The sequence below is a fragment of the Trichechus manatus genome, unplaced genomic scaffold (genome assembly GCF_000243295.1).
Source record: "Trichechus manatus latirostris isolate Lorelei unplaced genomic scaffold, TriManLat1.0 scaffold00041, whole genome shotgun sequence".
Lineage (NCBI taxonomy): Eukaryota > Metazoa > Chordata > Mammalia > Sirenia > Trichechidae > Trichechus > Trichechus manatus.
This window is the reverse complement of record NW_004443977.1, coordinates 525,242-540,118: the sequence shown is the minus strand read 5'-3', so window position 1 is coordinate 540,118 and position 14,877 is coordinate 525,242. Positions and strand designations below refer to the sequence as shown.

At 36.5% G+C, this 14,877-nt stretch overlaps 1 protein-coding gene across 3 annotated transcripts in view; it reads right to left on the bottom strand.

Moving 5' to 3' along the window:
* Positions 1-14,877, bottom strand: part of MAP2 (microtubule associated protein 2) — a 293,387-nt gene that overhangs the window by 89,758 nt on the left and 188,752 nt on the right. For all 3 annotated transcript variants that reach the window (XM_023731221.1, XM_004376275.3, XM_004376274.1), the window contains one exon: positions 6,962-7,039. The gene's annotated coding sequence lies outside the window, so the exon portion shown is untranslated. The remainder of the gene's footprint in view (positions 1-6,961; positions 7,040-14,877) is intronic.

The following is a 14,877-nucleotide window of genomic DNA, read 5'->3' as shown; positions in this document are numbered from 1 at the left end:
CTTAAAAGGGCAAATCCCTTTTACTGGTATAGTCAAATAAAATAAAGTGAGTTTTCATTTGACCACACCAATTCATGGTTCTTTATAATGAATTTTAGAAATTCAACAGAGAGCACATTTTTAGTTTGCCCCACAAAGAAGATTTATATATCTATTAGTCAATTGATTCATTTGATAAGTTGCTATTGAAGAAAACCAACAGCAGTACTAGGCATCACCCTTTTTAGCTATTATTCTTTCGGACATCACAGTTACTTGTATAAGGAAAGTTTTTTTGTTTTTGTTTTGTTTTTTAAATATCTTATTTGTGTATTCCTATAAGAATGAACTTTGATAAACTGATATAGCTCATATTTTTGACTATTTTAACATGATATTGAAATTCTGATTCAAAATTTTATCTCTATGATATGACTGGCATTTATTCTTGTTACAGTTTGAGTTATCCAATTGTTCAAATATATTAATTCTACAGGCAGATTTTTCCCTTGGTATGACAGACTGCTAGCAGTTTACTAAAAGCTCTTTCTTCTTTTTTTCTGGCACACAGCTAGAGAACACTTCCTACCCTCCCTTGCAATTAGGCATGGTAATGTGACTGAAGTCTACCCAGTAGAATGTGAGCAGAAGTGATAGGTACACTTCCAGGACACTTTGGCTCATATACAACTACCATGTGCTTCTCCTCGGGTCTTCGTCCTTCTGCAGCTGTATGTAAACAAAGACAAGTCAAGGCAACAAGTGGAAGAAGCCTGGGTCCCTGGATGATAACGAGAGAAAAGAAAACCTGCCAACCTCAATACTAATCCAGGTCTGTTAAATGAGCAAGAAATTAAGTTATAACACATGTTTGGTTGTTTGTATAGCATTAACCAATCCTAACTAGTGCACTTGGTTTGGAGAATATACTGAGATGGGGGGGTGGGGAGGGAAGGATGAAACTAAAAGAAGTAACAGGGTTAAATTAAACAAATTTTTAAAACTCTCCTAATTTATTGCCTGCACAGCAATCCTGACAGCAACCAGCAGAGCCTGTGGGTGTTGGAGTGGGAGAAGTGAGAGAGCAAACCAGAGAAAAGAGCGTTTCCTGCTACTCTTCCAAAATTAAGGAGTCCTGGTGATGATGCAGTGGTTAAAGCGCTTGGCTACTAACCAAGAGGTCAGTGGTCTGAACCCACCAGCCGCTCTGTGGGAGAAAGATGTGGCAGTCTGCTTCCGTAAAGATTCACAGCCTTGGAAACCCAATGGGGAAGTTCTACTCTGTCCTATATGGTCACTGTGAATTGGAATCGACTCAATGGCAGTGGGTTTTTTGGGTCTTCCAAATTAGCCTCTTTATGCCCCTATGCTTTCCCAGTGTGGCTGGAGCAAAGATGGCACAGCCATTGGATTGGTCCTCTGGTAACATCTGCTTCTTTTTAGCTTCATAGCTCGTGAATTCTTTATTCCAATTTACTCCCCTGACTCAATCCGTACTCCTACCCTACATAACCCAATTAAAGCAGACTTGCTGTTTCTTTAACACGTTAGTGTTTCCTGTGTCTACACAATTTCTTATTCCAATCCGTTTGGATTCCCAGATCTCTGAGGGCAGTCATCACTACCTCTTACCAATATTTGGATTCCCCAAACCAAATAGAACTAAGACTTGAACAGGTAGACATTAAAATATTTTTTAATGAATAAATGAAAAGAATTCTGCCTGCTTCATCACACACTCTTTTCCTTCTTGTGAAAAATCAATGCTTTGAAAAGGTGTTGGTAAATTTCAGTGAGAATTGGGCAGGTAGTGTGCTGAGATTAGATTAAAATCATTGAAAAAATGGCTCGTTTTCCACTATTTTTTACTAGCACTAGACACCTGAATGGCAAAAGAGGGATGAGCCAAATACATCACTGCAAGGTAAATGGCACTTCAGCTCCGCAGCGAAATAGTAAGTCCACAGATCAGTGGCTGAAGTGCTGCTGGCGAAATTCCTCACCATACTTTATCCCAAATTAAAATCAGTTTAAATTAACATAGGACTGAGGCTTTAAAGTGTCCCATACTCATGGTCATGTTTGTGCTAAATTTCATCCTTAGTATAAAAATATGTTTTTTTTGGAACTATTTTTATTTAAATACTCAGTTGGTTTAAGGTGTCCCTGTGAACACACAGACATACACACACCTGCACAAGTGTTGCTAACTCCACCTATTTCATGCTGCATCATATAAACAAGGAACTGGAGGGACAGAGGAATACATTTTATAAACGGTTTTATTTTTGCAGAAAAAATGTGGCAAGCTCCAGACCGAATGCTTACTTTGCACCTGAAACACTCTGTCAAGCTGCTTGTTACATCTCCAAATTTGTCTACGATGGTCAGTTTGCTCTCCACTGATTCTCTTCTTTGCTTGCTACTCTCTTTAACCTTGTAAAATTCTACTTTCTGTCGCAAGGGGCAATGAGAGAGAGAGGACTTTCAAGGGTTTATGAATGTCCTCAATTTAAGAACACTGACCAGGGTATGAAAAAGAATACTCTTAATCAGACCTGACAATCATAAAATATGAATATCTCAGAAAAATAAAGGAAAAATAGTATGTCAATTCTCTGAAATATTAATTACACAAGAACAAACCAAAAATCCTCACCCATTTATTCTTCTAATGGGTGCTGGCTTCAACCTCTGCTCTTCTAATCTCTTAACATCCTACTCTTTGGTTCTTTATGTGCCAATTATCAATGAAGGGGAATTTATTGAGGAGGAGAGTGAGAGAGAAAACAAAATGCACCTAGAGATTTTAATAGCTTTTGAGAGTGTCCAGCATCAGGACCTCTTTCACTCATCATTCTTCCTTCTTCCCTGGTGGCATAGTGGTTAAGAGCTTGGCTGCTAACCAAAAGGTCAGCAGTTCAAATCCACCAGCAGTTCCTTGGAAACCCTACGGGGCAGTTCTCTGTCCTATAGGGTCACTATGAGTCAGAACCGACTCGATGGCACCTAACAACAACAACAACATACCTTATTACATAGAGCTCAAGAGTAGGTATCAACCCAAGTTGGGCCAATAAAACCCTTTCTGGGAATAAAAATTGATATATAGATAATGTATGAGGCTGGCCCTGATGGGTAGGTTAAGTTGAGAACTGTGCTTATGCTAAGAACAGTAGGGAAATCTAGTCTTATATCATAAAAGAGGCATCCAGAGGTATGTTGATTCAAAATGAAGTACAGGGCAGCAAGGCTGAGGGACCCCAGAGAGACTGGGAGAATGGTGCCCTTGATTCCTGGTTCACATCTGGTTCCGGGTTCTCATTCCTCATCAGGCCCAACTCCTTCCCAGCCCTTGGATTATGAGGTACCCTACTCACCACAGAATAATTTTCCCTCTTCCGCTTAAGCAAAAAGTAGATTTCTACTAGTTTCAACCCCTTCTCCAAACTGACTAAGGCAATGCCACTGTTACTGGCCTACGGAATTTTTTGAAAACAACATCTCAGAAAAATTTGACTTTTGAAACTTCCAGTAGTTTAAGCCTCCTTCTTTAAGTGGTTTACACTCATGGCCAGTAAAATGCCTAAACTCTTAATAATCACACCTGCACCACCATTTTTTTATTGTAAGCATTTCAGAAAATGCCCATCTGTACCACATTTTTTCTTTTTCTATCTCCATTTGGCCAAACTGTTAAAAGACCAAACTTATAACAGCACACTCCTAACAAGAACTAGAGCCTTTGCAGCAGGTGGTGCCCACCTCTGCCTACAGAATTCCAGCCCAAACAATCTGCTTGGAATTGCCGGGAAACGAGTAGAATGTGCTTATGACTCAGCCTGTTAAGTAGGAGGACTGTTATTGTTATTTTAACTCCAGCCAGAGCCTGTGGGCAATTCTCCCTCTTTCTGTCTCTAGTTAACCATGAGAGATGCCTCTACAAAACCTCAACCCTGGCATAGGTTCTTGCTCAATAAGAGCCAGAACTAGTCTGGGGTCTGGGTATGACTGCTAGCTGATAGTAGTGATTAGGATAGACTTTCCTAAAGGGAATATCTGGTATCGTAATCTACCAATAGAACTTATTTTGAGAATGTTAAATCTGCCTTTAAAATTATTTACAAAAAGTGCTATGGCACAGGAGCTGAATGCTGATCACACAGTAATCAGTGCAACTCAAGGTACTTATTTTCAGAGAGAATAACGAAAATACCAGGTTTTCTTTCTCTTTTCAATAACCATTGGAGGTACTGTGGTCCTACTGTTTGACTTTCTCTTGCCAAATGATCTCAACCCCATAAACACTCATTAAGTGCTGCTCCTGGGAATATTGTAAAAACAACAACTCTTCTACTGAAAATAATCTTTTTACAGATAAACTTCACCCATCTATAAATGATGACAAGATATAAACTCTGAAGACACAATGCAATCTAAGCAACATTAGGTAGTGGCCAATTTTAGTATTATTAGGTAAGAGACTGCATAAAAAAATAAATTAAAATATTTATATGTTCTGCTCTTAAATGGCTTCCTCATTTCCACCTAGCTAATTTGCTCCTAATGTCTTTGTATTTTTTGGTACTATAAATTAAGATTAAAAATTACAAAACTTTTTTTTTTTAACTTCTAAGGGAATATAATTAATTAACATGGACCAAATGAAACTATTTTCGTTTTATGTATATTTTAAATGTCAAAGGTCGTATTTATGCTATATTTGGAAATAGCCAATTTTCCATCTATGGGGAAATAAAACAGGTATCAATTATCATGTTATGGCAAAAACAGTGAAAATTATGAATCCAGTTAGATTAGTAAGATCCTTATAGTCAATAAAAATGCTTCTCTAATAGGAAAAAATAAAACATAAACAGGATAGGCATGTGATTATTTATTAAGAACTTTGGATTCTTTATACTCAAATCCCAGAGATGCTTTGTGAGTCATGTTTAACCCATTTTAGCATTACATTTTTAAAATGCTGAAAGTTATTTAGAAATAATAATAATTCACAATACTAAGCACCAAAAGACTGACACAGTTAAAATGAGTCAACTTGGTCTTCATGTACCAATATGGATAATTATCTGAATATAATGTCAGGTGAAGGCTGGCTGCAAAAGAATATCTACAATATGATACCATTTATGGAAGCTTTTAAAATGTAATTAATTATATGACATACTATTTTAAACACATGCCATAAAAGTATTAGAACATGCATAGGAAGGTTTTTATCAACTTCAGGATTTGACACCTCTTAGGAAGAAAAGTAGGAAAGTAGAAAAGGAGGAAGGTGAGCCTTGCTCTTTCTGTGATGGTTTTTTTTTTACTATTTGAATATAGCTGACTATTAGCATATGTCTAATCTGTGTGGCAGGTACTTAGATATAATATTTTCTCCATTAACCTTTTAAAGTTTTGTAAATTTTCTTGATTAAAAATTAAATAAATAAAAACATTGTAAAGTGAATATTGCTGCTGCCAATTTTAAGGTTATATATTCAGTATTTCCAATAAAAAGAAATAAAATCAAATGCATTCTCATTTACTAGAATAAGAAGTCATTCCCTTGGAAGCTGTTCGTAAAATTTTCCTGCTATTATCATTGGAATTTTTGAATTTAAAGTAAGATATAAAATAAAGGAAAAGATTGCCTTGGCTTATAAACTGAGCTCAAGCATATAAATTCCTTTATTGACTCAAGCAACCATCTTATAAGTAAGAAGTGCAAACATAAAATAAATTTGCTTGCTAGGGCTCTTTCTGTGAATGCCTTATTTTTTTTTTATCCATAATTCAGATAGATTTTAGCTAGATTAATATGCTTATAGATAACTACTCAAAATGTAGGAGAATCTGATTGCTAGATACTTCTATCAGAACTTGAAGGTACTCTCGCAATAACACCTGGGGCTGGTATTCTTTAGTCCCTGCTACTCCTAGAACCCGCAGAGACAATTCTGAGTGAACTCTTTCACCTACCTGCTTCCTCCTTGCCCTCGATCTATAAAATGAGGATGATACCCGTATCTACCCCATGGGGTTTTTGTAAGTAATAAATGATTTAGTTATGTAAAATAAGTTGTATAGCACCAAATCTGGTACGTATAAGTGCTGAAGAAGCGTTATTGGTATCAGGGACAACAGCAGCAGAGACAGGCTTAGCTCAGTCCTCATTTCAGAGCGAGATCTTGACATTCTTTTAGTATGAAATCAGTCCAAACACTATGAAGTGCTATTTTAGTAATTCTAAACTTATCAGCCATAGAATTCATAAGTGTATTTCTTCTTTATTAAACTGAATTGAAATTTATTTAAAGACCCAAAACAACAACAACAAAAATATGGTTAGCAAAGAGTAGTTTTTCACATTTCTGGGTAGCTCTGTTTTTTTTTTTTAATTGTGCTTTATTTATTTAGTGTACTTTAGATGAAGGTTTACAGAACAAACTACCTTCTCATTAAACAATTAGCAGACATATTCTTTTGTGACTTTGGTTACCAGTCCCACGATATGTCAACACTCTCCCCTTCTAGACTCTGGGTTCCCTACTACCGGCTTTCCTGCCTCCTCCTGCCTTCTTGTCCTTGCCCCTGGGCTGGTGTGCAACTTTACTCTCATTTTGTTTTATGGGCCTGTCTAATCTTTGGCTGAAAGGTGAACCTCAGGAGAGACTTCATTACTGAGCTAAAAGGGTGTCCGGGGGCCATGCTCTCAGGGTTTCTCCAGTCTCTGCCAGACTAGTAAATCTGTTTTTTTTTTTTTTTTGTGAGTTAGAATTTTGTTCTACATTTTTCTCCAGCTCTGTCCAGGACCCTCTATTGTGATCCCTGGCAGAGCAGTCAGTGGTGGTAGCCGGGCACCATCTAGTTATACTGGACTCAGTGTGGTGGAGGCTCTGGTAGTTGTGATCGATTAGTCCTTTGGACTAATCTTTTCTGGGTAACTTTTTAATAGTAGAAAGGGTCTTACCTTTTCAAGAAAGTGGTAAAATGGTAAAGTTTGTTAAGCTGTGTTTTCAAAGGGTTGATAATATGTTCTGGTTTCTTTCTGTAAAAAAATTAATAATTAATAACTTAATATCTAATCCATATACATTAGCTACATTACATAGCTCAACATAAAATTCTACTTGTAGCTTTCTCTTTGTATTTGGGTAACTATGAGAAGGATTTCCTGATGGTTCTTTACAGTCATATATTTGCCACTGAAATGCCCTAAGATTCTCACTCTTGTTCTTTTTTGACTCCTGTACTTCCAAAACTTTACCAACCCTATTTTCTGCTCAGAAAATTCAAACCCTGATGTTCCTCTGTAGTCAAAGTCAAAACCAGCATCAACTACTCTTGCTAAAACATGTATTATTTTTCAAATATTAATTGGCCTTCCACTTAAAAATATGATCGTAAACTCTCTTCACATTGCCTATGCAAACTCCAACCAAAATTAAATAAACTTTGACTAAGTAGACTTAAAAAGAAAAAAAAAAGTACATAAAGAAGTGACTGGTCATTTGGGCATTATATGTCATTCTTTATTGAAATACACAAGCCTAAGAGGATGATGTGTATTTTGTTGCACTTTATGTTTTCATGTAAATGTTTAGAAGCATTATGAGCTTAGTTACTGTATTTTTATGTAAATAACACGTGCCTTTTACATTTGTTTGCCAACTGCATCCTTCCCCCTCCTTGAAAATTTACAGCTCATGATTATTTCCAAATTTTTTTTCTGATCATAAAATCATATATACTCCCTGTAAAAGATTCCAGTGACACAAAATACTATAAAATAGGTTAATATCACCTCTAATCATATTACCAAGAAATGATTACTATTTATATAGGCATATATATGCTTCCAAATATTTTTATGCCTATAAATAAAGAGCTACATCACCATTTTAAACATCTGTATGTATTCTGCTGTTTAAATGTATAATACATTATTTATCTAATCTCTGGTTGATTGAATCCAATTTTTCAATATTATAAATTATGTCTTGCTGAACAATTCTGTGTATTTGCCTAGGATAAGTTGGTCTTATATTTCTAAGCCAGTGATATAAATCAAGAAACATGTCACCTTAAGAGAAAAGCTATGTGTTTAATTTAGGCACAGTGGTTAAGCGCTCAGCTGCTAACTGAGGGGTCAGTAGTTTGCATCCACCATATGCTCTGCTTGAGAATACTGTGATAGTCTGCTTCCGTAAAAGATTTACGACCTTAAAAACTCTACAGAGCAGTTCTACTCTGTTCTATACGGTCGTTATGAGTTGGAATCAGCAATGGGTTAACATTCACTAACAATACTGACTGAACATATACAACCTGCTAGGCACTATTTTGGAAACGCTAGTGACATAGTGGTTAAGAGCTAAGGCTGTTAACCAAAAGATCAGCAATTCGAATCCACCAGGCGCTCCTTGGAAACCCTATGAGGCAGTTCTACTCTGTCCTATAGGGTCGGTTATGAGTCGGAATTGATTCAATGGCACACGAAGACAACAACAGGCACTGTTTCAGGTGTAGGGAATACAGCATTGAAAATGCTAATTTGTATGCTTTTTCTCACTTTTTATCTTCACTCTTCTGAAGCTTCAAAAGTATTATATGTAAGGAAAAACAAATTTTTAAATTGTTTTCAGCTAATAAATAGCAGGCAACCATACTCTCTCCCAAGAGAATATATTTAGTCCTGGTAAATTGTTAATTGCATCTAGTAAGTTTTAAAGGACTGGGCCTCTAGCCCAGTCTGCATTGATTCTCTCCAGCACAGGAGAGAGAGGAATTTTTTAATAAATTAATTAAATTTCCTCCACAGAATACTAAACTTATTTTGACATTTAAAATTCTGAAAGTCATTCTGAATTGGAATTTCTGCTTAGAAATTCCACCTAGAACAACGCAGAAAAATACTTTTGACTGAAGTGGTACCTAGAAATAAACTAGAAGACATTAGGATTGTTTTCTGCTTCATAAACCATTCATCCTCTTCAGCAAAGACTAGTAGTGCACAGTACTCAGAGTACATACATAAGGCGCTGTTCTTAAAGCAAGGGGCAGAGCTGATGCTCTTACTTTAGATGTGTTCTTTATGTATATCTATGTGTATTTCTCAATGCCTGTATGATTTCCCCCTGGTACCTTATGGAGCAATTCTACTCTAACACATGCTGTCTCCAAGAGTTGGAATCAACTTGACAGCAATGAGTTTTTAAAGATTTTTTTTATTTTTATTTTTTAGGGTGGACCTTATCATATCATCAGGGTAGCTGTTACTCTACAGGTAAGGGATCCTGTTGTGATCCATAGGTCTTCAATAATTGGGAAGATGGCACAGGACTGAGCAACATTCCATTTTGTTATACATAAATGAGTTGGACCCAACTCTACAGCAACCAACAACAGAAACAACAAGGGATCCTGAGACACACTCTCAAACTGTGATAGCTGTTAGCTGCATTGTGATGCCCAGCAGGAAATCCAGACTTGGAAGAACCAGAAGCAGACAGCTCAGTTCTTCTCTATGACCCTTCAAAGAACAATGTGTATGTGGATATGAGCAGACAAGAGTCAGATTCAAAAGCAAACCATGTGGACTGGGCCAGGTCCAGCATTAAATGCTTTTTAAGTATTAGCTCATTTAATGTACTAGCTCATTTAATCTATGAGGATTCACATTCAATGGGCAGCAACAAACAAATCTATTAATGCATATTAAGGTTAGAAAGGCTTACATTTAAAAAAAGTAAATGCTGCAGACAAGAGTAAACACATTAGAATTTTCCAGCATTCCCTCTAATAATTTGACTGTTATTTTATTTTTATTTTAATTTGACAGTTATTTTAGAAAGAAAAGTTTGACTGCCCAAACATTTGCATATAGCATTTTTTCCTTCAGCCTAGCTCAACGATTCTCAAATTGGGAATATACATAACATTACTATACAGAGTTCTATACACAATAACTAAAGACTACTTAAGGAATTTTTAAGAATAGTTTTAAGAAGCCCTGGTTGTGCAGTGGTTAAGCACTTGGCAGCTAATCGTAAGGTCAGTGGATTTGAACCCATCAGCAGCTCCATGGGAGAAAGACGTGGCAGTCTGCTTCCATCAAAGATGTGGTGAAAAACACATGGAGCTGTTCACTACAGATTAGCAAACAAGCACAAGTAAGCCCGTGCTTACCTTGCTTACTGGTTAATCTGCCCCTGCCTGGGAGAAATAGGAAACAAACAATAGGAATTCCACAGAACAGGGATCAACAAACTATGGTCTGTGAGCCAAATCCATCTTGTTGCCTCTTTTTCTAAATAAAGTGTTATTGGCACATGGCCATGCCCATTCATTTCTGAGCTGTCTATGGCTGCTATCATACTACAATGGCAGAATTGAGTAGATGCGACAGACCCTGTATGGCCTGTAAAGCTGAAAATATTTATTATATGGCCCTTGACAGAAAACATTTGCTGGCTCCTGATGTGGAAAAATATGTTCATCTGAGTAATATTAAGAACAATATTGAAAATAATATCCTATCTTTTACAGTATTTCTAAAAATTAATGGAATATTCATATATGAAACAAATTGAAATTCAAACCCTGAACATGTAAAAGTTAATTTGTCCCAGAAGAATTAGGAAATTACTGGCCAAAGGGCGAGATGATTCATAGAAAATTGAGGATTCCCAGTATCTGTTATAAAAATAATGCCCCATTTATCCATAATCCTGACTTTTGCAGTTTTTGTTTATTATAAAGATTAAAATGACTGTCTCCCCCACCCCCCAGCCTTTATTTTATGAGAAAAAGATAAATGCCATCTGGGATTTATTTTTAAAAAGCAACTTCTGGTCTATTCCAAAAAGCACATACAATTGAACAGTTTTATTTTAAATTCACACTGAATGGGTTGAAGCGTTAATTTTTATTATCACTTGAAAGGATTAAATGACTTTAATAGTTTTTTGTTAGGAATATTCTCTGATACAGTTATAGAATTAGATACATTATATAAGTGGCTACATCACCCCTAAAATAATACTAGCAAACATTTATACAGCATTTATTTTGTGCCAGGCAATGTTGAAAGTACTTCATATATATTAATTCATCTATTTCTCACTGCCACCCTCTAAGGCAGATAACTATAATTGTCCTCATTTTACAGATGAAAAAACTGAGGGCAAGAGAGTTTAAGTGCTTTTCCTAGCATAATAGTTAAAAAGTGACTGAGCTGCTTAACAATATACCAACTGTCTATCGAGTTGATTTTACAAGTTCAGCTCTGGCTAAGGACATAATTTCAAGCAAAAGGCTTTGTGGCTCCTCTGAGATGCGGTATTTCATCCAAGGCAACTCCCATTTAACTAGAAATACTTACTAAGCATATTTATCATTTAGCACATTCAGCTTCTTGAACAAATTGAAACTTACTCAGTTGCAGTTCTGAGCACCCCATTACATCTATGGGCTTTGCTCATGCCACTCTCTGAAGCCTCTTAGAGTGAGGTATGACTGTTGTTGAGAATCACGGCTGACAACGCTGGCCAAAGTCAATTGGTTAACAGCCATAATTAAGAGTTAGCTTTTACATGATAGAGTAGCACGTGCATTGGCATCACAAAGTAAACTGGATAAATCATTTAACAAAAAGCCAAGATAAACATTTGTTCAGCTATAAACAAAATCAGCTTTTACTAGCTCATCACTCAGATAAACAGGAAGTGCACACAACGCACGGAGGTTGCATCTAAAACATGTTTAGCTGTTGGCATATTTATGTGCAAGTTATTGGCCATCGATAGCATTCAAGCTGGAATGATAAATTCATGCATATAAAATCTCACGGAAAAGATAGTACCAACGTGTAGTTTCTTCAACTAATGTAAGATCCCATGATTGATGAAGTAATAAGACATCAAGATAAAATCTTCCCTGAACTGTTGGACCGGTATAGACTCTTCATTTAGCCTTTAAAACACATTCTACCATAAGTATGATTTGGTCATTCATTTTATGTTTTTGATAGACTTTATCAGATAAGCAGATGTATGAAGTTGCTGGAATCCTAAACAGTGTTTCTGAAGGCTCAGCTTAATCTCATAATAGCATTAGCCTATTCGGTCAGCTCTCAAATAAACAATAACATTATTTCCACCTCCTTTACTAATCTGTTCTACATGATTTTGAGCAGTTCATGTAATTCAGTACACTTGTCCAGGATAACAAGATTTCAGCTACTGAGGACTGAATTGCTAATACTGTTGGGAAAATATCCACAATCCGCACAGTCTTTTAAATACGAAAGCAATTGCCCACATAACACCATTTAGCCTAACATGTTACTAAACCATTTTTATTCCCGAATATGTTTAGGAGCAGTTCATTATCTCTACTTATTTGTGAGTAGCAGAAATTCACGGTGAACCAAAGTCACTGATAGTTGAACAAATCAGGAAAAATTATTCCTTTCTTGGGGATTTTGTCAAAGTTCCTTTTAGGAGAAATATGTTTCTTGTAAAGAAAAGTATTTCAAAACATACACTTGAAAGAATTAAGAACCTATAACAAAGGCCCTATTTAAAGCATACGGCCTTCAATTGACCACAGAATCTTGGTAACGTAAACAAACAGCAAACAAATCTGTTGCCATCGAGTCAATTTCAACTCATAGTGACCATATAGGACAGAGTAGAACAGCCCCATAGGGTTTCCAAGACTGTCATCTTTACGGAAGCAGACTGCCACATCTATCTCCAGCAGAGCGGCTGGTAGGTTCAAATTGCCAACCTTTTCGTTAGCAGCCGAGCGCTTTAATAAACACTGTGCCACCAGGACTCCACCTTGGTAGGGTAAATGATAAGAATTCTCTTCTTTCATTTCCAGATGTGATACTCCCGGCTGTTGCTGAGGCCTAGCAGGCTGGGTTAAGTTAATTTAGTAGAAACTGTCTAATGTTTTCCAAAGGATCTCATGGGGATAGTTCAGGAGGGCAAAAATAGGATACAAATAAGCAAAGGATAAAGGACTGTATTAGTCAAAAAGTCAGGGTAAAGTCTCAGGGGTGCAACCCAATAAAGGTTTATATCCTGCTCACACAAATCCTGATGCCAGCTGGGTGACTACCAGGCCACCTCTGTCTCTCTGTGCCCTTCTCCAGATGTATCTTTCTTGAGGCTTAACACATGAGCTCCAAGATTACCGAAGGAGGGGAAGAAGGGATCTCGAGGGCTGCACACTGGCTCTTAATGCCTAATATGGAAGTGACAGACATCACTTCCTATCACAGCCCAATGAACTGAACTAATCTCATGGCTCTGCATAAATGCAAGGGGTTGAGAAACATGGGGGATAAATGGATATTGGTGAGCCATAAATATCTCCATCTCAAAGGTGAATAAGGCATGATGGGGTATCCAGTAGCTACTTTCGGGTCTCATTTAGATACCATCCTTGTTAAAAAGAGTTGAAAACAAATAATAATACTCAGTGACATCAGCTAACATCTTATTTTGCTAAATTTTTAACACATGCTGACTCTGATGGAATCTATATAAACATAAACAAATATTTTATAAATAAAATATGAATTGGGCTGCAATGGGGCACATGTGTCAGTGTTTTCACTTATTTGTGTATTACACTGTTTTTTCTGCTTAGAATCAGAACAAATCTGAAGAAATGTAGCACTTCTTTGCTTGACAGAAAGCTATCTGTTCATTTGTTTCCAATTTTCACACAAATGGTAAATTTTATTTAAATTGTAGAATAAATAAATTAATGCAGATAGGCAAGTTCATGTGGTATCAGGAAAAGAAACTGGGAGAGGCTCAAAGAAAATGGAGCAGGATCACAGACACCACAAGACTTATCTTGCCAGGATACCACTCAATAATTTCACTCTTGTATTCAAGGCAAAAATAAAAATAAAAACTATATTTCTAAGCCTAGCCTCAAAGGCTTCTACGTTCTGATTAAACCCAACTTTTTCAACTTTATCTCCTACTTTATATCTTTGCAAGCCCTCACATCTTCCTAGACTAATTCTTTTGTAGACCTATCATTGTCCGTTTCATTCCATATTCACATTTCTCTCCTCTCCAACTGTAAAGTGCTCTTCTTTCTCTCTTTCTTCTCTCCATTCCTCCCTTCCTTCCTCTAGGTTTGCCAACTCCTGGTTCAATTGAAACGTTCTTCTCTATGAAGTCTCCCCAACCACCTCCAAGAAAGTTTCTGTCCACTGATATACAATTCTTGTTTTTATCGCTTATTTGGCATTAATATGAATATTAATTATTATTGTTAATTAATATTGTTAATTAAGCCTCCTTGAAAGTAAAAGAAATTCATATCCTCATCCCTTTTTTGTGACTTCTTTCAATACTACAAGTCATTCACCTCTATCAAATATATGAATTCTTTTTTCATAGTATTTTGAATTAAAAACAAATACATATGCAGGATTAAAAAATCAAGCCATGCAAGAGTATACGATGTATTTCAAATAACGGTGCCATATTCTCAAAGTGTCTCTGAAATGGTACTAACAATTTATCCTCCTACCACTGACTGTTTCCCTATACCATTACCAGCATTGTGTATTATGTATTTGTTTAATGTCTGCTCTCCTCCCCCAACCCTAACTAACCGGTAAGTGCTAGAAGGGCAGGGACTATTTTCTTTTGTATTTACTACACTACACTCTCTGTCTGGCAAAAAGTATTTGCCCAATAACTAGTGGTCAAATGAATGAAGAATTGAAATATGTATCGTGGCAAGTGCAAAGATGTGCTGATGCTGGTTGAGTTTGTGTATATGAACTCCTCTATTACAAGCGATGACACCGCCTTATATCTGACCTACTGCTTCCCTGATTTGTAAGCA